The 12,313-nt window shown below is 32.8% G+C and overlaps 1 protein-coding gene across 5 annotated transcripts in view; it reads left to right on the plus strand.

Annotated features, from left to right (window-relative positions):
* Positions 1-12,313, plus strand: part of tgfbr1b (transforming growth factor, beta receptor 1 b) — a 92,969-nt gene that overhangs the window by 23,372 nt on the left and 57,284 nt on the right. The window contains exon 2 of one of the 5 annotated variants that reach the window (XM_069920623.1): positions 557-642. The exons of the other annotated variants lie outside the window; for them this stretch is intronic. The gene's annotated coding sequence lies outside the window, so the exon portion shown is untranslated. The remainder of the gene's footprint in view (positions 1-556; positions 643-12,313) is intronic. 5 annotated transcript variants of the gene reach the window in all.

Genomic DNA, 12,313 nt, shown 5'->3' on the forward strand with positions numbered 1-12,313 from the left:
GCTTGGATTAATATTTTCTTTGGTTAACTTTGGACTGTTCATAGTTGAAAGATTGGATTTTCATTGAAGCAAGTTGTTATTTTTTTTTACTTGTTGGCTTGTGAAAAAAAATACATTTAAAAGGAGCTTAAAGGCTATAAATAAGGCAATTATTTATTGAATATTTTATTTCTCATTTGTTAATGCTTCTTCTGGAAAGAGTTTAACCAAAACTATTATTAAACATTTATTTTAATAAGAAAAAGTTTAACATTACATATGTTGAAAGAAGAGAAAACATGCAGATGTTGTTGAAAAATTTCAATAAATATTTAGTTTGGCCCACGACTTAGTCCAAGTTTTTAATTTTGGCCCTCTGTGAATTTGAGTTTGACACCCCTGATCTGCAGGATAATTAAAATGGATCCAACAGCTCTGGGAGGAGTGCTTTGTGTTTAATCACCAGATGCTCAAAACATAGTGTTGGAAATCAGTACCACAGGGTGATAGTGATTGAGGTCTATTACTGTCGCCCTCCTTGTTCCTGGGATGATGATGGCTGTCTTGAAACTCACAGGGATGATGGGCTGCTGCAGTGAGGTGTTGAAGATGTCTGTAAAGACCCCTGTCAACTGGGTGCGCAGTCTATTTGTACCTGACCAGGTATGTTATACCATACACTGAAAATTAGGTTTCAAAATTATATTTTATTTCAAAAAATGGACTGCATGGAAGTGTTGTTTTATGCTGCAAACCGAAAGGCATAATTTCAATTTGACAGAGTTGAGTGGAACTTTTTATTTAAAGTCTTCAAGAAATTTAAGTTTGGTTCTTCTTTTATTGGTTGGATTAAAGCTTTATACAATAAACCAATAGCCAGGTTATTGACAAATGGTCAGATCTCAGAACCTTTTAAATTAACTCGTTCAATTCGACAAGGTTGTCCTTTGTCTCCAGCTTTGTTTGTGTTAATGATTGAACCTTTAGCACAGTTGATATGACAAAATACACAGATACAAGGTACGAGAGTTTTGTATGAGGAGTATAAAATTGACCTATTTGCTGACGATGTATTGGTGTATTTAACAAACCCAGCTCAGTCACTTTTACACTTGAAGGAATGTTTAACACAATATGGATTTTTGTCTGGATATAAAGTTAACTGGGGAAAAAAGTGAAATTTTACCGATAGGTGAAGGAGATTATTCAGTTTGTAAGAATATTATTAATTTGAAGTGGACTGATTGAATTAAATATTTGGATATAAATGTGGATATTGATTATCAATCTTTATATAAATTAAATTATGTACCATTAATGAAAAAGATCAAAGCTGATTTGATTAAGTGGAAGGATCTTCCTATAAATTTAATTGGAAGAATAAATACAATCAAAATGAATATCTTTCCGCACATACAATATTTGTTTCAGTCAATTCCGTGTTTACTTAATAAGAATTTTTTTTGAGATTTAAATAAAATGTTTAAGGAATTTTTATGGAAGGGTAAATTTCCGCGAGTAGCTTTGAATAAGCTAACTTGGAAATATGCATTAGGGGGATTACGCTTACCACATTTTCAAAATTATTAAGAAGCAGCTCAATTTAAATTTATTAGTTCATTAATGGATTTGGAATGGCCTCCTAGTTGGACTAAAATTGAGATGGCGAATATTTCTGAATTTGAAATACATCAATTTTTGTTTCGGTGGAATTTAAATTCATTACAACAATATAATGTGCCGATACTAAAACATTTAATGAAGTTATGGATGAGGAAAATAGAACAATAGGTTCTAAGGGTAAATTATTGACTTTAACACCGTTATATAATAACCAACTTATTCCTATTTCAATGTATAATCAATGTTTATTACATTGGAAATCTAAAGGTATAAAAAACTTTGGGGATTGTTTTAAAGAAGGTCAATTTTTATCCTTTGATCAAATGAGGGAAGATTTTGGTAATAATGAGAATTCTTTATTTGTTTATTATCAACTTCGATCCCTAATAAAACAAATATTTGGTAGAGTTGTGATTTTGCCTAAATTGACTAAATTTGAATATTTTCTTGTGACGGCACCAAAAAAGGGATATATTTCATTGATGTACCAAATATTACAGGAAAGTATGGGGGGAAAAAAAGGGATGGAATAGATCTAAGATTAAATGGGAAAAGGGATATTAATTTTATTCTGAGGATGACTGGTTAGATATTTGTCATGACAGTGTTACTAGATTGATAAATGTTCATTATCCAATGGTTAATAACAATTTTTTACATCAATTGTATTTAACACCCGAAAAGTTTTTTTTTAAAATATGGTTTTAAGTGAATCAGATTCTTGTTTTAGATGTGGTAATTTGGTTGGAACTTTTTTTTCGTGCTGTTTGGTTATGTGTAAATATACAATCTTTTTGGAAGGCAATTCAATTGTTTTGGAACATTTGTATAAGATCAGAATACCTCTGGATCCAACAATATTTTTGTTGGGTGAGTTGAATCCTTTGAAAGATTTGGGATTAGACAAATTTCAGATTGCTCTTGTATATTTAGCTTTATCTGTTACAAAAAAAATGTATAGCAAGTACATGGGAAAGATGCTAATGTGATTGATATTAATAGATGGCATAATGATGATAATGGGAAAAATCACATACGTTTTACATGGTAATTATTTTTTTCTTAATAAGTGGTCTTTATATTTGGAATATTTACATTTAGATTTACCTTGATTAAATTTTAGTAAATATATTTCAGTTTTTTTCTTTGGCTCTCCTAAAGAGAACTGGGTGAGAGGGGGAGGGGGGGGTTCTTCTTTCTTTTTTCTTTATATAAATTTTTTATCGTTCATAATATGTACTTTTTTTAACTGTATGTAATAACTTTGTTGAATTAATAAATAGTTATGAAAAAAATGAAAAAAAAACTAGATGGCTAATTTAAAATTTGCTACATTTAATGTGAATGGGCTAAATAACCCAATCAAACATAAGAGATTGTTAACTTGTATTAAGAAATTAAAAGTTGATATTGCATTTTTGCAAGAAACTCTTTTAACTGGAAATTGAAGATCAAAAGTTTAAAAAGAGATTGGGTAGGTTAAGCTTTTATTCTTTTAATTCTAAAGCTAGAGGGATGGCAATTTTAGTTCATAAAAATTTGCCATTTATTTTTGAATCAGTATATGAGTCAATAGGGAGGGTTTTGTTGGTTCATTGTAAAATTTATTCTGAGTCTTGGACTTTATGCACCAAATGTGGATCATGAGATGCTTTTTCAGGATATTTTACTTAATTTATAATATTTACATGATAAAATTATGATGGGGGTGATATTAATTGTTGTTTGGATTCTTCAGTTGATAAATCAGATTAAGTGATGCCCAGAGCTAAGATGGCTAAAAAATAGATTATTTACGATGAAGGAATTCAATTTAAGATACTGAGGAAATTAAACTCGAAAGAGAGATTATTTGTTTTATTCAGCTTAGTATGATACTTATTCTAGAATTGATTTTTTTTTTAAAAATTGTTGGCTCAATTATTGGATAATGTAGTATTGACTGAATTTAAATCTAGAATTTTGTCAGATCATTCATTCATTTTATTGACATGCAGTATTGGAAAAGATGGTTTCTAGATATTGTTGGAGGTTTAATCCTTTATTGTTGAAAAATGAAGAATTTTGCAAATATATTAATGAACAAATACAACAGTTTTAAGATGTATAGAAATTTTGTGAAGAGTAAGTTTGTAGTATGGAATGCTTTAAAAGCGTTTTTAAGAGGTCAGATTATTAGTTTTACAGTTAAACAAAAAGCAATATTTAGTTGAAGTTGATAAGCTAGAGAAATATATAAATATTTTGGAACAAGGGTTACAGAGGAGTCCATTAGATAAAGAGAAAAAAGTTTATTTAGATTCTGAAACTCAAATATGATACATTGCAAATTTATAGAGTTGAACGTTTATTGCAAAGATTTAAACAAAAATATTATGAAAGGGGAAAAGGCACATAAAATTTTGGCATGGCAATTGAAATCTGAACAAGTATTTAGAACGATTAAGGCATTTAGAAAAAAATTGAAAATTTCTTATAAACCTCAAGATATTAATGAACAGATTGAAGAATTTTATGAAAAATTATATACTTCTGAAGTGCAACAGGACTTTTAAATAAGTTGCAATTAACTATATTGAATGATTGGACTAAGGGAAAATTGCAGAAGGCAATAGGTTATGTTAGTTCTCAATTCAATGCCAAATGGTAAATCTCCAGGAGAGGATGGTTTTACTGTGGAATTATATAAAAACTTTCAAAATTTGTTGCTTCCATTGTTGAAGTTTTACGGCAAGTTACAGATATACAATCTGTACCAGAATCTTTTTCACAGGCTATTGTAACAGTAATGCTTAAAAAAGATAAAGATCCCTTGAATCCTGGGTCATATAGGCCAATTTCATTATTAAATGTTGATTATAAGCTTTTGACTAAGATTTTGGGTAATAAATTGGTTCAATATTTACCTGTTAATTCACATTGATCATACTGGTTTTATTAAGGGAAGATATTCTGCCGATAATGTAATTAAAATTAATTAATTAATACTTGAAAAGACATTTGATAGGGTGGAATGGTCTTTCTTATTTAAAGAAAGAATTGGAAAAATTTCACTTTGGACCAATGTTTACAAGTTGGATTAAGGCAATATATAATCAACCAAAAGCTAGAGTTATGACAAATGGGTTTTTATCTGATTCTTTTAATATAGAGAGATCTACTAGACAGGGTTACCCTCTATCACCAGCATTATTGCATTGGTAATTGATCCATTAGCTCAATAAATAAGGCAGGAAAGGAATATAAATGGTATTAAAACAGTATTAGATGAATTTAAGATTAGTTTATTTGAGGATGATGTGTTGATTTATTTATCTGAACTACAGGAGTCGTTGAAAGTGTTACAGGAAAAGTTGATACAATATAGAGAAATATTGGGGTATAAAGTGAATTGGAATAAAAGTGAACTTATGCCATTGTCTGAAGCTGATTGTAAATGAGTAGTACGTGTTAAATGGGCTGATCAAATTAAGTATTTAAATATTAAAATAGACATATAGATCACTTATATGATCTAAATTATTTGCCGTCAATTTCTGTAATCAGAGGATTTAAATAAATGGAAAGATTTACTGTTAACTTTAGTTGGTAGGGTGAACTGCAAAAAAATGAGTATATTTTCTGGACTTCAGTATTTTTTTTCCAAACTATTCCTTGTAATATTTGAATACAGTAGTTAGGAAATCCTTGTGGAAGGGTAAATTAGCGTGGAAACATTAATTTGTTAACGTGGAAATATGAATTAGGAGGAATACAACTTCCAATTTTAAATTATTATAAGGCTTCTCAATTAAAATTTATTTATAGAATGTTTGATTTGGATAGTTCTTTGATTTGGGCAGATATAGAATTAAATAGAATTGGAGAAGATAGAAGAGATCAATTTGTTTATAAATGGAATGTTAAATTATTTTTTTTAAATTGCCAATTTTATCTCATTTGATGGGAATTTAAAATGAGATAAATAAAGAAATTTGTACTCAAGGTAAAATATCTATATATACTCTATATATACTCCTTTGTAACAAAATAAACTTTTTCCTTTTATGGTTAATAATTACCTTAAGATTTGGGATCAGAAAGGGATTAAGATGATAAATAATTATTATGAATTAAGTCATAATAATTGGAAAGAAAGAAAGATATCAAATACCAATTCAGACTCTGATTTAATTTGATAATAACAAAAATAGTTATGATTTTTTTGGGAAGAATTTGTTTATAACTAGAGTCAAAATTTGAAATGTTGGTTCATGATGGAGGAAGGAAAGGCTTTATTTCTGAAATGTATAAATTATTCCAACAGAAAATGTTTAAAATGCATAAATCAAGATGCATGGGAGAAAGATTTGAGAGTTGATTTTGATATAGATCATTGGAAAATTATTTGTAATGATAGTATGACAAAAATTATAAATGTTCAGTAAAGGCTTGTAACATAACTTTATATATCAATTATATTTGACTCTGGAGCATTGGAAAAGATCATTTGAATTTTCCTGATTTGTGTTTTCGATGTAATGGTCAGAAAGGTACGTTTTTACATTATGATAATGTTAGTTTTTTTGGTCTCTGGTTAAGGATTGTTTACAGAATATTTTGAAAATAAAATTTTCTTTAGATCCAAGAATTTGTTTTAATTGGGGATATTAGTGAGTTTTGTTTGGTATATAAATTGGATAAATTTCAAGTAGCTTTTTTGAGATGGACATTAGCAGCAGCGAGGAAATATATAGGTATTTTGTAAAAGATCAGGTAGAACTTAATTTGCAGAGATGGCATTCAGAATTAAGGTTTTGTATTCCGTTGGAGAAGATGAGGGATAAACATTATAGTTTTAAAAATATTTGGAGCCCATATTTGGATTATTTCTATTGGAAAATTTGAAGATGGTGATCTAGATGTAGTGGGGATTCCTTATTCCATGATGTGTGAATTCATGTTTGGTATTCTTTTTCTTACTATTAGGGGTTAGGTAGGTTATAGGGGTAAGATTGGAGGGTGAGATGTAGGGTGGGGGGGCGGAGGGGGGGTCTTGTTTTTTTTTTGGTTATATACACCATGTTAAATTTAAGATGTATTGTATCATTGTATATTGTTGTTCTTTTAAATAAAATGTATTTTTAAAAATGCTTCTCCTGTTGGGTGATTCCAGGACAAGAGGGCACAGTCTTAGAATTAAAAAATACAAATTTACAACAGATGAGGAGAAATTTCTTTAGCCAGAAGGTAGTGGATTTGTGGATATGAGAACCGTTTAGCTCGGGGAGGATTCATGGAACAAACTCAATGGGCCAAACGGCCTGCTTCTGTTCCTTTATCTGGAGATCTTGTGTGACATACCAGAAAGGAATAGAATGGGGAATTGAAATGTGTGGCTACAATTGTGTGGATTCTTACCTCATCCAATTAACACCTTTTGTTGGTCCAGATTCCTCCCCCAGCCAGCATTGTCTGAATTTTGAGATTTCCTGATTCTGTCTCATTCTGCTTATTCTTTGAAGGGCATGGGCCAAAACGTCGGCAATATATCTTTGCTTTTTATGGACAGTGAAAGACCAGCTGAGTTCCTCCAGCATTTTGATGTGTTTTTAATTACAATTACAGCATTGGCAGACTTTTAATGTTTTACTCATGGAATTATTACTGACTATCTTAGATAATTGTAGATGAGGAATCGTGGTAATGCCCTGGAGTTAAAAGAAGTGATGAGTGGTATCTGATAAGGAATTATACATTGATTATTTATTTTATAAATGATTTATAAATCAGAATTTAACTTATTACAAACAGTTATAAATAGTTTAAATGGAGTTTCATTTTTATAATTTGGTAAATTGAGAGTAGGTAAGGCTGGAACATGCATTTAAAAGTAGGTAAGTAGAAGGTTTATGGCTCAGTTATTGAATATTGGTTAAAAAGCTAGGATCAGTGGAGGTTAAGGGTTCTGCGCAGACATATCCACGAGAAAATGGTAAAGTACAATGATGTAGGTATCATGGTGAGTGTATTGGTTCCTGGAATGTTGTTACAGTGCCAGTGAAGAGGGGTTGGGTTCGAATCCAGAGCTATCTGTAAGGAGTTTGTGTTCTCCCTATATCTATGTGGGTGTTTTTTTTTTCCCACCTTTCAAAATGTATTGGGGTTGTAGGTGAATTGGGTGTAATTGGACGGCACGGGCTTGAGGGCCAAAATAGTGTGTTACTGTGCTGTATGTCTACATTAAAAAAAAATCATCAAAAAAATTCAGTATTGGGTTTATGACTAGAGGGATTGCTTGAAAGGGGAGAAAGATCAATGCAACTATGCAGGGCATAACTGACAGAGTACTGGATCCTGCCTTGAAAGATGAGCATCAGGAGAACTTTCCAGATTTACCAGAATGGGTGGCACGATTAGCACAATGTTATAACAGTGGATTTGAAGAGTTTGTATGTTCTCTCTTGTGACCTGTGTGGGTTTCCCCAGATGCTTGGGTTTCCTCCTATCCTCAATTGTAAGGAGTTGAAAGGTTAATAGGGTGTAACTGGAAGCATGTGTTTCAATAGCTGGAATTGGCTTCTATCGTGCCATATCATTTTTTAAAAAAAAATCATGTTACATGAAGTTCTAATGGTTGAATTGCAAGACAAGATATCATAGACTTGGCGTGTTGGTTTGAATACAAAGGGGATGGGGTGATTGGCTTGAGGATTTTAAGAAACTGATGTGATGGAGATCACATTTGCTTCACTCTTTGCTTTAATCTCTTTGGAGATTAAGTTTGCTTCTCATGAGATGGTCTCAGGTGTTTTTTATAGGTCTGTGGAGATGTGGCAAAGACAAATATTACTGATTTAAAAAAAAAAATAACGTGAAACAATCAGACTGATAAAACATTACCATTTGCTCCAAAATGAACACTCAGGTGGTCTCTGAGTTTGTTGCAGATAGTCTACAGTAAGTATATTTTTAAAAAAATTGTCTGTGGTTGAAAAAATATTGAGAGCTTGGATTTTTAAGTTGGGAACTATTTATTTTCACAAAGTTTAGAAATGTGTAAGTCATGGGAAAAGTACTAGCAGCTAGTTCGGTTCATTTTTAATCCAAGTGATTACATTTTTGCTTTTGGGTCTAGGATGCGATGGTCTGACTTGTGATTTTTTTTCAAGTTACAATGGTTTGAATCCATACTTTCAATTTTGAATTCCAATCTGTTCCCGCACTTGCACTATGTGGTGTGCTATTCTCGCGAATGCTGGGTGCTGACATGAGAGTATTGTACAGCATGCTGACTCAACCATGCTTCTGGCAGAGAGGAGTCACGTGATGGAGTAGTGGTCGGTTGGGAAAACCAGCCCTCTCCAGGAAAATAGGAAAAAAAGTTAGGAAAAAGCAAATATTCAAGTAGAATATAAGAAATAGAAGATAAAGATACAGAGAAGAGAAAGAAGATGGCTTCCAAGAAGGAGAAAGTAAGAACAACTGGAAAAAAAAGTAAAAAATAGGTCGCCGGAGAAGAAAGAAGGCCTTACCTGCACGAAGGAACAAGGTGCTGTGGTGACAAGGAGCGCCCGATCCTCAAGGTCGGTGCCTGCACTACGGAGTCACGACCCATCAAGCAGGTGCACTGCAAAAATGGCTCCCGGAGCCAAACAAAAGTGTGCAACTGTGCAATCAAAGGAGAAGGGACACCGGCGGGAGGGGGGCTCGGCAGAGGAGCGGGCTGTCACAGAACAAGCAGGTGTGGGATGCCCGACACCAGGGCTCTCAGCTGGAGGATAAGGAAGACAGCAGTAGAGGGAGCGACAAAACAGACGTGGAAGATAGACGGAGGGAAGACTGACAAGAAGACCAACGTCAGGAAGCACAGCAGATGAGCAGCCCAGGAGGGGAGGAACAGCAACAAGAAGCCCAGCAAGAAGAGTCCTGACAAAGAGATACAAGCAGCTCATCAGGAAAAACAGAAAATACACAGACACAAAGAAGAGAAGAATAAGACACAAACACAGATGCAGAAGAAGAGGAAAAAGACAAAGAAGATCTTCACAGAGAAATAAAAGGCAAAACTGATGAACAGAATATAGATAAAGTCTGTTTTGAAGAACAAATGAGATCACTAAAAGAATGGTTGTCATTAGAGTTTAATGCAATTAAAAGGAAAATGAAAAGAACAGAAGATAAAATGCAAAGGTTAGAACTGGTAATGACAGAAATAGGGAAAAGAGTAGAGAGTGTGGAAGAGCGGGAAATGGCTGTAGAAATGGAAGTAAATTATTTAAGAGAAAAATTGGAAAGTAACAGAAAAATTAAAGGACACAAGAGTTGTTATCTCAGAAAATTGATATGTTGGAAAATTATAGTCTGTGAAACAACATAAAAATAGTGGGCCTGAAGGAGGGTGATGAAGGAATTTATAAAAAGATGGATCCCGAAGGTCCTGGGAACGACAGAAATGCAGGAAGAAATGGAAATAGAAAGGGGACACAGAGCATTAGCTCCGAAGCCACAGACACATCAAAGACCAAGATCCATCTTAGTAAAATTTTTGAAATACACGACAAGAGAAAATATACTGGAACAGGCAAGGAATAAAATTAGAGAAGATAATAAACCATTGGAATACAAGGATCAAAAAATATTTTTTTACCTAAACATAAGTTTTGAACTCTTAAAGAGGAGGAAGGAGTTTAATACAGCGAAATCAACTTTATGGAAAAAGGTTACAAATTCATATTAAGACATCCAGCCGAGCTTAAAATATTTATACCTGGGGAGCAAAACAAACTGTTCTCGGATCCAGAGAAAGCGCAAGAATTTGCAGAACGTTTGCAGGACAGGAAAAGAGATGAAGAGATGTAACAAGAATGAAGAACGGCGATAAAGTATATATATGAAGATGTAAAACAATGTATATGTAAAGAACTAAAGAGGAAAGAGAGAAGGGAAGGAAGGGAGTAAGGGGGGGAAGGGAGAGAGCTTTGTTATATGTGTGTGTGTGTGTGTGTGTGTATATATGTATATATAAAGTTTTCTGGAGAGGGCTGGGCAGAGGGGGAATAACCATCACTGCAAAATCAGTTGACACTGTGAACAAGATTGCAATCCAAATGCAAGGGGTATGGGGCAACTCAGAGAAGGGGAAACTTTTGGGTTCAGGTATTAGTGGATGTGGGAACTACAGGGGTACTTTATGTCTTAAATGTTTTGTCGTATATTAAGTGTAATAAGAGAAAATAAGAGGTGAAAATGGGGAAAAGGGGGGTGGAGGTGGAAAAGAGGTGCATGTAAGATATAAGATGGTCATGTTGAACTATATGACTATAAACATTAATGGAAAACATAACCAAATTAAAAGAAAGAGGCTACTAAATTTATTGAAGAAGGAAAATATAGATATAGTATTTATGCAGGAAATGCATCTAACTGAAGTGGAACATAACAAACTAAAGAGAGACTGGGTAGGACACGTAATGGCAGCATCCTATAATTCAAAAGCTCGAGGTGTAGCCAAACTAGTTAACAAAAATGTACCAATCAAAATAGAGGAGGAAATAATAGATCCGGCAGGGAGGTATGCAATGATAAAGTGTCAGATATACTCAGAATTTTGGAATTTGCTCATTATATATCCACTTAATGAGGAGGATCAAAAGTTTATGCAGGATATTTTTTTGAAGATTGCAGACACACAAGGAACTATATTGATAAGAGGGGATTTTAACCTTAATTTGACAAAAGACAAGTAAAAAGAATAAAGTAGCCAAATTTATGGTTAAATCAATGCAGGAAATGAAAGTTATGAATATATGGAGGAGGCAACACCCAAGAGAGAAGGAATTTTCATATTATTCGAGTAGGCACAAAACTTTCTCAGGGATTGATATGTTTTTGTTGTCATCCCATATTCAAGGGAGAATTAGGAAAACTGAGTATAAAGCTAGACTACTATCAGATCATTCACCCCTATTATTAGCAATAGAACTGGAGGATATCCCACCAAGAACATATAGATGAAGGTTAAACTCCATGCTATATAAAAGACAGGAATTTAAGGAGTTTATTGAATGCCAAATTAAAACATATTTTGAAATAAACACAGGATCAATGGAAGACAAATTTATATTATGGGACGCAATGAAAGCCTTCATTAGATGGCAGATAATAAGTTATGTGACTAAGATGAAAAAGGATTACAATCATGAAATAGAGTAGTTGGAAAGGGAGATGGTAAGTACAGAAAAGGAATTAGTAAAAAGGGATGATATAACGAAAAGGTGAGAATTGGCGGACAAAAAAATAAATACGTAACATTACAAATGTACAAGGTGGAGAAGAACATAATGAAAACAAAGCAAAAGTATTATGAACTGGGAGAAAAAAACCCACCAAATATTAGCCTGGCAACTTAAAACAGAACAAGCTAAAAGAACGATACTGGCATCAAGGAAAAAGGACAAACAAATTACATGTAATCCAACAGAGATTAATGAAAATTTTAAGGAATTTTATGAACAATTGTATCAAACTGAGAACAAGGGGAAAGATGATAAAATAGAGGAATTTTTAGCTAAAATTGAACTGCCGAAATTGCAAGAGGAACAAAACAAACTAATAAAACCATTTGAAATAGAGGAAGTACAGGATATATTAAAGCTGCCGAACGATAAAATGCCTGGAGAGGATGGACTCCCAATAGAATTTTATAAAACATTTAAAGAGTTATTAATTC

Source organism: Narcine bancroftii, chromosome 2 (assembly GCF_036971445.1).
Source record: "Narcine bancroftii isolate sNarBan1 chromosome 2, sNarBan1.hap1, whole genome shotgun sequence".
Lineage (NCBI taxonomy): Eukaryota > Metazoa > Chordata > Chondrichthyes > Torpediniformes > Narcinidae > Narcine > Narcine bancroftii.